This window comes from Canis lupus, chromosome 28 (assembly GCF_048164855.1).
Source record: "Canis lupus baileyi chromosome 28, mCanLup2.hap1, whole genome shotgun sequence".
Lineage (NCBI taxonomy): Eukaryota > Metazoa > Chordata > Mammalia > Carnivora > Canidae > Canis > Canis lupus.
In genome coordinates, this window is record NC_132865.1 from 16,247,804 (window position 1) to 16,263,041 (window position 15,238).

Sequence of the window (15,238 nt, forward strand, 5' to 3'; positions counted from 1 at the left end):
CTCATGGCAGTGATTGGTTTAAGGATGGCCCAATCGGAGTGAAAAATAGATACTTATTTATTTGTTGTAGGAAGCAGTCTTTTCCTGTATTAAAAAAGGAAGCTATGTAACTCAGGTGCAACAAGCATTCCTCTCCACCATGAGGGAATCTAGCTTACAGTTGAAACTGTTACAGAGGAGAGTAGAAAAAAATTGCAGAAAAATTGGTTAGGATCACTGGTCAAGCCATATCTGGAAATAGTTTAGTTTTAGACTTTCCAGTTGTGCTCAACTATTTTACTTAATTTGCACTGTTTTTTTTTTTAATCACTCACCACTAGAAATTTTTTTTTCTAATAGTCACCATATTTATTAAAATGATATTTATAAAATATCCCTCAACTTTAATATGAGGATTATTACTCTAACTTACTTCTGGCACTCAACATATTATTTCTCTACATATTCTTTAGTGACCCATGCATAGAAAAAGAGACCAGGGTTTCCTGCAAGAATATATTCCATTAAAAAAAAATCCTTAAGGGAATTTGTAACCATTAAAATTGAGGCAAGGGAGAGAAGTATTACATATTGATTTAATGTGGTCAGCCTTTTTTCAAAAAGAAAATGTCATTGAAAGTAGCTACATTTTCTTCTTTTATGATTTTTTATATGTTTGAGAGAGAGAGAACATGGGAGAAGGGAGGGACAGAGGGAGAAGCAGACCCCCCTTGGAGTAAGGAACCTGATGTGGAACTCAATCCCAGGACCCTGAGATCATGACTTGAGCCAAGGGCAGATGCTTAACAGACTGAGTCACCCAGGTACCCCCACAGTAGCTACATTTTCAAGCTAGTATGCAAAAAATATCCTCAGCCCCAAAATACTTGAGTTGACTTTCTATGCTATTAGGGATATTTATATTGGAATTAAACTACACAGCAAGCTGACTAGCCTTTGAGAGTTACTAAACTATTTATACAATCTGTTCATGGAAAATTAAGTTCTGTTTTGAAAAGTTGCTAAAAAGTAGATAAATAAATCTGTCTAAAAATGTTTTATAGTTAAAACTAAAATTGAGGGGATCCTGGGTGGCTCAGAGGTTTAACACCTGCCTTCGTCTCAGGGTGTGATCCTGGAGACCCGGGATCGAGTCCTGCATCGAGCTTCTTGCATGGAGCCTGCTTCTCCCTCTGCCTGTGTCTCTGCCTCTCTCTCTCTGTGTCTCTCATGAATAAATAAATAAAAATCTTAAAAACACCCTAAAACTTATTAAAATGAATAAAAAATTACTCAGAAAAGACTAATACACATATTTTTTAGGAGAGGGAGGGGGACTAGGGAGAGGTAGGAAGAGAATCCCAAGCAGGCTCCATACCCAGCACAGAGCCCCATGTGGAGCTAGATCCCAGAACCCTGATCATGACCTGGGCTGAAGCCAAGAGTCAGACATTCAACTGACTAAACCACTCAGGCACCCCATACATAATGCTCATTTAATTCTACTTTCTTAAGTTGGTGTTTAGGCTGTCTGAAGAATCTCTAAAGTACAATACAAATTAATGTACATTTATACATGTATGTGTACATACATATGTATTTACTCCTAAATCTCTGAAGATAAAGCCCATAATAGTTGCCAGATTTTCGAAGGGAGCTAGTATCTAAGAAACATTAAAGATTGGGATGCCTGGGTGGCTCAGCGGTTGAGCCTCTGCCTTTGGCTCAGAGCGTGGTCCGGGATTCCCAGAATAGAGTCCCACCGTAGGCTCCCTGCATGGAGCCTTCTCCTCCCTCTGCCTGTGTCTCTGCCTCTCTCTCTGTCTCTCATGAATAAATAAATAAATAAAATCTTAAAAAAAGAAACATTAAATTATATATATTAAGAATATATATATACATATATGTGTATGTATATATATTCATATATGTATATGAATCACTATGCTTGTATCCATTGGATAAATACCTAAATTTATCCAAATTTATCCAGTGTAATTGCTAGATGATAGGGTAACTCTATTTTTAACTTTCTGAGGAACCGCCATACTTTTTTTCCAGAGGGACTGCACCAGTTCGCATTCCCCCCAACAGTGTAAGAGGGTTTCCCTTTTGCCACATCTCGCCAACATCTGTTGTATCCTGAGTTGTTAATTTTAGCCATTTGGCTGGTGTGAGGTGGCATCTTATTGTGGTTTTGATTTGTATTTCCCTGGTGGTGAATGATGTTGAGCATTTTTTCATGTTTCTTGGCCATTTGTATGTCTTTTTTGGGAAATTGTGTGTTTTCTGCCCATTTCCTGACTGGATTTTTGGATAAAGAAGGTGTAGTATATATATAAATATTATATATATATATATATATATATATATATATATATATATATATAATGGAATATTACTCAACCATCAAAAAAATGAAAACTTGCTATTTGTAATGACATGGATGAAACTAGAGGGTATAAGGCTGAGCAAAATTAGTTGGTCAGAAAAAGACAAATAATATATGATTTCACTCACATATGGAATTTAAGAGACAGGGACACCTAGGTGGCTCTGTGTTTGAGCACTGCCTTAGGCCCAGGGTGTGATCCTGGAGTCCCGGGATCCAGTCCCACATTGGGCTCTCTGTATGGAGCCTGCTTCTTTCTCTGGCTGTGTCTCTGCCTCTCTTTCTCTGTATCTCTCATGATTAAATAAATAAATTCTTTTTTATAAAAAGGAATTTAAGAGACAAAACAGAAGATCATAATGCGAGGGAGGGGAAAATAAAATAAGATGAAATTAGAGAGGGAGACAAACCAAAAGACTCTTAACTCTAAGAAAGAAACAAGGTTGCTGGAGGGGAGATGGGTTGGGGGAAGGGATAAGTGGGTGATTAAGGAGACACTTGATGTAATGAGCATGGGTCACTAAATTCTACCTCTGAAACTTATGTTGGGCTACATATTAACTAAGATGAATTTAAATAAAGAGTATTTTTTAAAAGAATATAGATATATTTGCACTCACATATCTGTAGTTAAAAAGAACTACCCAGTCTTTTCCTCCCATTGTAGGGAAAAATCTCAGTTCAATCTTCTTGTGTGTCTCCTTTACTACTCGCACAGAACACTTCATTTCTTGCACTTCTGGTTAACAAATATGTGGGCTTTTTTTCCCCACAGCAATTGATTCTCTAAAATATCGGCTGGGTGTCCTATAATTTAAGTCAATTTTAACACTGTCTACCTGGAAATGGTGTCAGAACCCACAGGTCAATGGCACAGTCTCACAAGACTGCCCGCCTCTCCCAACTTGAGATGCCAGTCACAAGGAATCAGTCTTTAGGTTACTCGCAACTTCTACCTAATTTGGCTAAAAGGATTGAGATGAAGAGACACAGAGGGCAAGGTCTGGAGGGTCCTATAGAATTGGTGTATGCCATTCTCTGGGTATGGATGTGTTTTCTAGCCAAGAAGAAATTCAAACTCATTGGAATATTATGGAGGCTTCTTCACATAGGAATGGTCACATTTTGCTCCATTTCCAAGTCCTCTCCCCTTTCTGGAGATTGAGGTGTGGGACTGAAAATTTGAAGCTTCCAATTATGTCTTGGTCTTTCTGGTGACCAGTTCCCATCCAGGAGATAATGCAAGAGCCCACACAGAGTTGCTTTAATAGAAGAAGAGATGTTTACAGTGTTCTTGCTTAGGAAATTACAAAGGTTTTAGGAGCTCTGTCCCAGGGACTGGAGGCAGAGACCAATACATTTTCTATGATCTCATTAGTAAAAGTTTAAAGCAAGTGCATTAATTTCGAAACTTTGGTTACTTTGAAAAAAATAATTTGGAGAATATATCAAGAGGAAGGGGAGAGAGAATTGAGCAAATATAGTGAGATAGATACACGGGTGAATGATTATACCATGTTATTTTCTATATGTTTAAATTGTATTAATAAAATATAAAATATGTACAAATGTGTATATTTTAGAAATTTTAATGAATTTGGGTAACATTGGTAACTTTTTATTAGTTTATTAGTGGTTCAGAACTACAAGTTATGAGATTATTCCAGAAGACCCTTTTATTAAGTACTATCCCTACCACATTTAAATAGATACTGAATATATTGTTCATAATATATAATGACTATATTGGATAACAGTAAAATAAGATAAACTCTTTTAGTGAAACAAAATATTTAGACTTTGACAAAAATGCAAGTAAGTATTATTAGTAGAGGGATCCCTGGGTGGCGCAGCGGTTTGGCGCCTGCCTTTGGCCCAGGGCGTGATCCTGGAGACCCGGGATTGAATCCCACGTCGGGCTCCCGGTGCATGGAGCCTGCTTCTCCCTCTGCCTGTGTCTCTGCCTCATTCTCTCTCTCTCTCTGTGACTATCACAAATAAATAAAAATTAAAAAAAAAAATTAAAAAAAGTATTATTAGTAGATACATTTTTCACCTTATTAATTTTCCAGTCTGATATATAAAGAGGTATATTACATTGCACTAAATTGCTAATTATTTAATTTAAATAAGTCTTTATAACTCCTTGGGATATTTAATTGGTTACAAGCATTGCTTGACTGGTTGGGTTTTAGTTATAGTTAGAATTTTTATTTTTTATATATTTTTAAATTTTATTTATTTATTCATGAGAAAAACACAGAGAGAGAGAGAAAGACAGAGACAGAGACAGAGACAGAGACAGAGGCAAAGGAAGAAGCAGTCTCCATGCAGGGAGCCTGATGTGGGACTCGATTCCAGGACTCTGGGATCACATCCTGAGCCAAAGGCAGATGCTCAACCGCTGAACCACCCAGGCGTCCCTATAGTTAGAATTTTTAAAAATCTGGGGATATGTATGTTTATACACAATGCAGACAGATACATAATGCTGCTTGGTGATTCCTATGATGGGTAAGATATTTAGATGAATATTTAATACCTACTGTGTGTCAAGAGCTGGGATGGACTCTGAGAAGATAACATTATAAATTAATTACTTTGAGGATGATAATCAAATAACTACAAAATTGTGAATTACATGTTGCTAATACATCTGTGTAAAAGTGTTATAGAAGCCAAGGAAAAGGTGTGAAAACTCACAGACTGTGATTTATGTGAATTTCTTTCTTAAAAGCAAGACTTTTAATTCCATCTTGGATATCTCTCATGTTATTGTCTATGCAGGGGCAGGCTTGTGTGTGTGGGGTGGGGAGGTGAAATAGCTGCTATTTACACACAACTAATAAAAGGGGTTCTCTTGGAATTGTGCCAACTGATGGCTTTTTGCAGAAATATTAATTTGTTCAAATGAAGATAGTTGCCTTGATTAATGAGATAAAAAATATGAAAGTTTGTGAGATTAGGTTTTCTGTTAGAAAGACAACATTTCATAAACTAGAATGCTTTTGAAATTAAAAAAGAATATTTTCTAGGTGACACTTCGACTCTTACTTGCTGTCAATAAAATACAGCAAAACTGGTTATATGTGTATCCTTTCTTTCTTAGTCCTACATTTCCTAGCCACACCCCTCTCCACACACAGAAGTGTTCATACACAAGAGGATAGATGACTAAAAATGAAGGACCTCACACAGTGAGATGGGGATATGGTAATTAATTAGAAATGATGAGTAGAAGCTAAGCTAGTGACATATTCTATGGGAAAGATTTCTTCATTAAATAACAAGTTGCTCAATATATAAATATCTGGCTTCTTATAAGATTCAGACTATATACTACAGCATTTAATAATTTAAGTACAGATATAAACCATATATAAGAAGGAATTAATAATAGAAAGCAATAAATGATTAATGCAAAAATATAAGTGAGATAAATGAGTCTAGTGCACATTACCCAGTACCTTTGCTACTGTTACATGGTAAAGTGTTTTGAATTGATTAATTAGTTTAGGATTGGAGTGGAAAGAGGTTACTTTAGCCAGGATTTGAAAGATTGTTACAATTTTGTTAAGTGGAGGAAAAAGAGGGGTTATTTTATTCATTCATTCAGTAATTCATTCACTTAGTCAATTAGTATGTTAAAAAAAATTGAGCATCTAGGAGGGACACCTAAGTAGCAAAATGGCCTGTCACTGGAAATAGGGGTAAAGCAATTAGAATGCTCTCAGACTACCTGGAACCACAAGTTTCATTATAAATATTATGAAATAGATGTGCTCTAATATTAAAACATGTAACTTTTCATTTAGAATTCAGATAGGTCATACAGAAAGCTTGTTTGTGAAACAAGTACTTAAAACTAGAAAAATGAAAGGAATATAGGGATCAATATGTTCTCTGAAAATCATTCTTAGGAGCTGGTTACCTGACAACAGTCTCCCTTCCAGTGGCCAAATTTGATGTCCCTCAGAAAAGTCCTGCTTGTAGGTTTGGGTGAACTTCAGTCCTCATAGAATATTATATGGTTTGGTCACCCTAAAACCACAGGAATAGGGACAAGAGGGTACTTGCCTGTCCACTAACGCCTTCAGGGTCTTGGGCCTCAGAATATCACTGCTTTGTCTGAGCAGTGTTCTCACAGATAATTTTGCACATCCAAACTCCTCTTTTCATTTAATACAAATAAGCCTTTTTGAGGCAATGGGAAGTGGATACCACTTGCTTGTTTTCCCCTCTCATACATTCTCAGGTGCGTTTTCACCAAATATAAATCTATCATCTATCTATCTATCTATCTATCTATCTATCTATCTATCTATCTATCTATTTAAAGGTAATTTAATCAATATATTTAAAAGGGAGGAAAAAATCTCATCTCATCTCTTTTAGAAGCCATATAAAACCATGTAACTGTTTTACAAGTATTTCCTTCAAATAGGAAAATGTGCTAGATAAGCTTATAAATCACATCGGAAATTTACAAAAATACTTTGACAAAATCTATTAGAGAAGATCTCTAAGGCATTCAAGATGATAAAAGCAGATGCGATACTTGATATGTCATTCAGTAGAGAACTCAGACATTGAGTATGAGAAACATTTCCAGATACCATAGGCCTTTGTCCAGTCAAGTGGGATACATTTTCTAAGTAATATAGACAGGAATGATCTACCCTAAGAATTTTCTTTAATTATATTATTAGTATCAGCAGCCAGAAAATTACATTGTGTTCTCCGTTCTATCACATTTTTTTTTTAAATGCAATGGGCTAATACTTACTTCCATGGATACAAAAATACACAATCATGGACACAGTGAATATAGATGCTAAAGATGTCATCAGCATGACATAAATCCAGAGACAGGGAGTTTTCTTTCATGTTATTTTAGGTACTTCCAAAAAGTCTGATTTAATTTTAAAAAGTCTCAGAATATGTGCATAGAAGCAGTTGTAGGATGGAAATGTGTGCCCTGGGATTCTTTTAATTGTAGATTCTGTGCAGAAGTGTTTGTGTTGATGAAATCTTGCTTTCATGCCTTTCTGTACAATGCTCTCAATTTCTTAAGATGAAAAGATTTCCATATCTGAAATATAAGGCATTATGCCCAATACAACCCAAAGAATGCTATTGTCACAAAACATTACATGGCATCTCCTCCTCAGACATTTTAACTCCTCAGGGAAAAGCAAATGTCATAAAAAATCATGCCAAGCTCACAACAGTGACAATCCAATATGGCTACCTAACTCATAGCTTCAAATTATGTTTTCTGTTTTGCTAACCCAAAGGCTTCTTCCAATGTCCACATTTAATAATGTGATTACTATACATAAATTAAAAGGTAACCTGGAAGCAAATACTAAAAATCACAAGAATAATAGATAAAATATACAACTGGGATGCTTCTGTGGTGCTAACAGCTGACATGTAATTAAGCCAAGCCTTTGTCTAAGCATAATTATTATTACTTTTTTGGTGTCTGTAGACTTAATTACTTGACATGATGTGCCAAGGTGCTATTAAAATAGCTTTTTTTCCTGGTTTCATTGTTTTTTTTTTTTTTTGTTATATTTACACTGTCATCTTTTCTGTTAATAATTTAATGTAAAGGTAACCATGGAGAGCTTCTAACCTGTATGTCTCTGAATATAAATTTTAATGAAAACGGGTTCAGCAATTTTGATTCTGTTTTATGTTGTTTGGAACTGACTAAAAGCCATGACTATTTAGTAAAACTGACACTTTCAAAAGGAATCCAGCAGAGACCAAATTAGAGACAACTTCTGCTGCTTCTTATCCTACAGGTAATAGTTACGTTGAAAATCTGTTGTTTAAAAAAAAAAAAAAAATCTATTGTTTAGTGCAGCCACCTTCATTAACTATCCGAGCTGGATCTTCTGGATAATTTGCTCCACATCAGCACTTGCTGCTTCACCTTATACTTTGATGTTATGGAGACGATTTCTTTTCTTAAACCTCATGAACCAGCCTCTGTCAGCTTCAGACTTTTCTTCTGCAGCTTCCTCACCTTTCTCAGCCTTCAAAGAATTAGAGAGGGTCAGGGCCTTGCTCTGGATTAGACTTTGGCCTAAGGGACTGCTGTGGCTGGTTTGATCTTCCATCCAGACCACTCAGACTTTGTCCATATGGGCAATAAGGCCCTTTTGCTTTCTTATCACTTGTATGTTCACTGGAGTAATGCTTTTAATTTCCTTCGAGAACTTTCCCTTGCATTCACAACTTGGCTAACTGTTTAGCACCAGAGGCCTCGCTTTCAGCCTGTCTCAGCTTTTGACGTGCTTTCCTCCTTAAGTTCAATCATTTCCAGCTTTTGATTTAAAGTGAAAGACTCTCGACTCTTCCTTTCATCGAAACACTTAACAGGACATTGTGGGGCTATTAATTGGCCTAATCTTATTGTGTCTCATGGAATGGGGAGGCTCCAGGAGAGAGAGATGGGACAGCAACAGTGGAGCTGTCACAACACACACAACACTTGTTACCTTCGCTGTTTTATATGGATGCAGTTGGTGGTGCCCCCAAACAAGGAACGATGGTAACATCAAAGATCACTGATTGCAGACCAATATAATAATAATAATGAAAACCATAACAAATATAACAAAATGAAAAAGATTGTAAGAATTACCAAAATGTAACATAGAGACATGAAATGAGCAATGCTGTTGGAAAAATGGCAGAGATAGGCTTGCTCAACATGAGGTTGCTACAGACCTTCTATTTGTAGAAATATGCAAAGTGCAACAAAACAAAACACAATAAAATGAGGTATGTTTTACAACAATAGATTGATACACAGCTGACCCCGATGTATGGTGGCAGGGACTGGGGCTATGGAGTATGTAGATGGAGTAGAAAAGGAAGAACAGAGCTACCAACACGTTGTCTGCAAAGAGATTTTGAGAACTCCCAGAAACTTTTAAGCAAAATCTCATGGATCCAGACTTAGAAACTGTTTTAAGTGGGTTGATGTTTTTGAGATCAAAGGTATATGGGCTACATTCAAATTTTATTTTATTGTTATCCCGATGAACTTCTTTTATTTTTTTAAAGATTTTATTTATGTTTTCATAAGAGGCACAGAGAGAGGCAGAGACATAGGCAGAGGGAGAAGCAGGCTCCCTCTGGGGAACCTGGTGCTGGACTGGATCCCAGAACCCCGGGATTACAACCTGAGCCAAAGGCAGATGCTCAACTGCTAAGCCACCCAGGTGCCCCCTGATGAACTCCTTTTAGGTGACCTATGTCTCAGTTCAACCTTTCAATTGCCTCAGAAATGACTGGTAATCTGTCCTTCTGAGATGATAGACTAACTTCTTGGTATCAAGATTATACTGAGTTTACTTCAAGTGCACATTGGGCCATGTTATGCAAATAGACAACTGTTATAAATCTCAATATCCAGGCTGACACTCTCCAAGTATGTGTGAAACTCAATTTAGCTGTTAGAAGTGATTTATTATTTATATTCCCAAATATGTGTGTGTCTCTGAAAGGTCTGTTTACTGCTCGCTCAGTGAAATATACTTGTAAATTGAGTGAATCGCTGATCCCAGTCACTGACCCACACAATTGTCTTAGATGTTCTGATCATTAACCGGAGGAAATCTGGCCAGTTTCTACTGATTTAGTCAAACATTTTCCAACTTCACACAAAGTTATAGTACTGGATTCAGCTTTTTGCCTGAAAACTTCCTGCACAGGATGACAATTTGAAGCTTTTCCCTGTGATTAGTTGTCTGTTATATTTAAATACCCCAGGAATTCTAGCACAGATGATCTATTTATTCCATGTGCCATCTCAACTTTCATTTAGAGTTTGCTTCTATCCTGACTTGATTCACCAGTTATTTGCACAACTCCTGATGCTTCAGGATTGCAAACATTTCTAACAGTAAAGTTGATAAACAGCTCTTTAAGCTCCAAGTGTTCAATTTTCTTCAATTCCCATGAACAGAGTATATATATATATATATATATATATATATATATATATATATAATTTTATCTGATCTATGACACCTTTGAGAAAGAAAGAAACCGTTAACTAATGGGACAGTAAAATAATCAGCATAAACCAGATCTACGGCCTCCTTACCTGTGATTCACAGGAACATATTATGCAGATTAGTGAAAACCTTAAGACCTCATGTACTCTTTGTATATGTGCTCATATCTAATATCAATATTTATGTCTATATCTACATCATGTATATTTCTATATCCTGTACTTTGTTTTGTTGTGCTTTGCAGATTATGCAAGACAACCAAGAACAGTATGTTATGGGGACTCCTGGGTGGCTCAGCCATTGAGTGTCTGCCTTTGGCTCAGGTGGTGATCCCAGGATCTGCGATCAAGTCCCACATCGGGTTCCCTGCAGGGAGCCTGCTTCTTTCTCTGCCCATGTCTCTGCCTCTCTTTCTGTGTATCTCTCATGAATAAATAAATAAAAACTTAAAAAAAAAAAAGAAAGAAAGAACAGCCTTACATGTCTGCCTCTCACTACCATGGAAGGATGTGACAGCAAGTGGTAACTAGTAGTATACTTTTGGGACTTATTACCTCCCATGGTGGTATATACCAGCTATTGTTTTCTTTTATTTTTATTTTTTTTATTTTTTAAATTTTTATTTATTTATGATAGTCACACAGAGAGAGAGAGAGAGAGAGAGGCAGAGACATAGGCAGAGGGAGAAGCAGGCTCCATGCACCGGGAGCCCGACGTGGGATTCGATCCCGGGTCTCCAGGATCGCGCCCTGGGCCAAAGGCAGGCGCTAAACCGCTGCGCCACCCAGGGATCCCTATTGCTTTCTTTTAAAAATATCTGCTGTGACCTGTGCTTCTTTCATGACTTTACAAGATTTTTTTTTTTTTTTTTTTTTACTGATGATGATCCAGAAAACTTTAATTAAAAAAAAAAAAAAAGAATTCAAACAGGACCATACACAGATATCTTCTGTGCCCATTTCTAGCTACAGTCTTCACTGGTTATTAAGTGAGAAGGAGCTGGAGGTTAAGATTTTATATTACCTAGTACTGGTTACAACTTTATTATCTTTGATTTAACCAAGAAGAAAGTTGTTTAATGATGCTATTTAGATAGAGTTTTCAGTAAATCTTTTCTGTTTAAAAAACAAACAAAAAACCCCCAAACAATCTGGAGTTAAATAACCCTATCAGATATTGCTAAAGAAAAATATTTAAATCAGCTGGAGCTTAAAAGATATTGACTGTAAATTCTTGTGCTCGCACATTATAGGAAGAATAGTCTTCCACAAGATAGAAATACAACAGATTATTCTTTCTTAGTACTGCTTTTTGATGTATTACTTCCCAAGGTTCTCCACAAAATTTTTTATACTGAGAATCTGGAATATTCTGTTTGAATAAGTACTATTTGTTTAAGATAATTTTCCATAAACTCGACTACATCTCATTAATAGCATCAACAGGACGTAGACTTTCCTAGACTTCAGTACGCATGATGACAGGTGATCAGAAGAACAATTAGGTACCTAGTCAGTGTGATGGGAAAAGTTTGGAATCTGGACTTGGTTTCACTTAAATTCTTTGACACTCAATATAGTCATCTGCAAAATAATGATGGTAATATTGGCCTTAAAAAAAGAGATGTTTAAGAAAAACCCGTCATACAGACTTCAGAGTGCTCCACAAATACTGGTTCTTATTAATGATGACTGTCACAGATAACTTTACCAGTTGGTGTGAAATGCTCTTGTCTCCACAGCATTGATAGGAGGGAGGGTGTTGCAGAGAAAAAGAAAGGTTTTGGTATTCATTAGACCATTGCAGTGTCTAGTCGGGGACTACCATCTGCCCTCCACAGCCATACCTCCCAAGGTGGATATACTGGTGCTTACTGCACAGTGGTCCAGTAAGGGTGGGAAGACTTTATCCTGCCCTTGTGGCTCTGGTGTCTTTAATTCACTTTGCCTTCATTGGTGGATGGGATAACTACCAGAAGCTAGAAAGCTCTAAAGAGTACCCACTTGCAGTGGCACATCCTCAGTAACGTCATAGACCACATTTAGGTTTCATATTTTATTCTCTAAAACGAAGTTAGTTTATTTGAACTGGCTGTTTATTTCTCTTTGCAGAAAGGATTGAGAGGCTTTCTAGGATGTGTCATTTCTCTCTATCTCTTCCCTTCTCTGTTTCCCTGACTGAGAGCAGAACAATGATAAATTTATTTTCTGAAAAAGAATCACAAATTGTGAGAAAACTCTTTCATTAGCTTTTTCTCACTGCTTTCTTTGCTTCAAGAGTTAGAATAGTCTGAAAACAAGCTTTTTGCAATAGCACTGGATTTAACAATTATTTCCAAGGCTCTTGCTCAAGTGCAGAATCGCACCATAGCAAATTCAACTAAAAGTGTTATAAATTAAATAGATGTTCAAATTAGTGCTCGAGACTCCTACAAGCTAACTTTTAAAATAACAAGAGTCCTGAAAACCCAGCCAAGAGACCAGAAAAGGACATTGGAGAGGTTGTCACAATGATGGGATTTTTGTCCTGACTGTGCAATATTTTAGTTCCTTTAGCTGAAGGTTTTGGAAAAAGGGGCACATTAAAATCCTTAAGTTGGGTCATGGAGCCTGACGGACTCTGTCTGCCACCACATCAATGATGCTAATGTGTGATAAATATTTGGCCTTCGACCTTCTTTATGCCAACTTTCTTTAATTTGCCTACTCTCTTCCTTTTTTGTTTTCTTCTAATTGCTTCACTTGATTCTCATGCAAACACACTTGGACAAGAAGAGAGGTAAAAAAACAAAGCTGAAAAAGAGTGTTCCAGACATTCACTGAATATGTTTAAGAGATATTTACGTAAGTTTTGCCATAGATGCTTCATTATAATTGCTTATTAGAAAAAATAATTTTCCCAGGCTTGTTTACATTTTCAACTTTTTTTTAAAAAAAGATTTTATTTATTCATGAGACAGAGAGAAAGAGAGAGAGAGAGACAGAGACAGAGGCAGAGGGAGAAGCAGGCTCCTTGCAGGGAGGGTGATGCGGGACTGAATCCCTGGACCTGGGCTCATGCCCTGAGCCAAAGGCAGACACTCAACCACTGAGCCATTCAGGTGTCCTTGTTTACATTTTTAAATATTGGAATCTCGATTGTACTGTGGAAGGAAATGAAATGTACTGGCCACGATCAGAAATCTGGTCTGGTTGACTTGAAGACAAGATGTGTGTCAACATTTACCACCTTATGAGGTTGAACAAGGGATTTAATTTATATACCGGGTACATATTATTACTATCACAGTTTCAAAAATACCAACTTCCTAATTTATATGTAACTCATATGTTTTTTAACCGGTGTAATATAATGTTGTTAATTGAGATTAATCTGAAATAATGACATTTTACTTTGGGACAAAGTATTTTCAAATTCATTCCACAATTGCTTAGAAAACAAGACCAATGGTTTATTTCAGAGCAGCCTCTTCAGGCACAGAACTTGGCTTCTGAATGGGACTCCTAAAGCCCACCTCAACGCTATGAATGAACCAGATGCCCTTCCGAGTTCCCCTCTTGATAGGAAATCTGTGGAGTCTGATTATTGCCCTTAGCAAATGAGTACCAAATAAAATGTAAATATGCGAACATGATTTCCTGCACAAATGTGATGAAGCTGGAAGATGGTATTAGTGCCAGTGAATAGGACAGGCCATACTGATAGGGAAATCAGCTCAGTGTCACCTGAGCTCTCCTGCCAGGCTTCATTCTCTGCTGCCTCTTTTCATTCCTGCTCTTTCCTGGTCACCTTTCAGCTTCTTCTAATTGTCATACATGTAGACCATTCTGTGCTCTCTGCACTGGTCAGAGCTCCAGACCTTGTACTCATACGCTGCATTATTTGTTGGACATTTTGTGTGCGTAGGATGATTAATACACTTAGCTATCCTCAGGTAAAACCACTTAGTCAATTTACTAAAAATCAGATAAAAAGTTCTTAGCTTCATGTAGCTTTATGCTCCTGATATTTTAAAGTATACATCTGAGACATTTTACATAAATTTTATTTCCAAGAGCACAGAATTAAATAATATTTTTGTAAATATGCTTTAGCATATATGAAGCAAATGTGCATTAATATGAAATGCTTTTATGTTACGCTAATGATAATCAATAAAGGCAATATAAATAAAGCTAAAGCTGTGAGTGTGTAACCCTCAATTTCTACTTGAACAGATTGAATCCACACTTGTCTCTCTGGCACCCTAGAAAAAAATGTTCAGTTTTTTAACTTTGATTTTAAATGGACAGCACCTGTTCTCCCTAGGGAAATATTCTCAGCAGAAAATCCTGGAGTCCTATAGTCAATAATACAAGAAAAAAATATAAGAAATGGGGAAAATATCTTCTGAATAAATACATAGGTCAAGAAAAGAATGATATACTTAGAAGCATTTTTATAGTATCTGTACATCCTCTTTGCAGGGCTGGATTTATCAGTGAAATGTCCAGCAGCGGGTGACTTGGTGTGATGCTATGGCATTCAAAAGGATACAAATTTTTGAGCAAGGTTGTAAATGATATAAAATATCTCCTTTTAAATCTGAGCTTGTACAGTTATATCAACTCTATAGTTGTAGCACATGTTAAAGTAACTATAAACAATAATGTTTTCAACTAATAATATCTGGAATAGTTTTTTTTTTATCTTGTAATAGGTAAGTTCAGATCACCCCATAACCAGAGTGTAATGAAATTGTCAACATTTTCTTCATTTCTTCTTTTCCTGACAAATGGTGTGAACATATCACCTTTTTCTCTTAATGGAAAACCTAACTGGAATACGT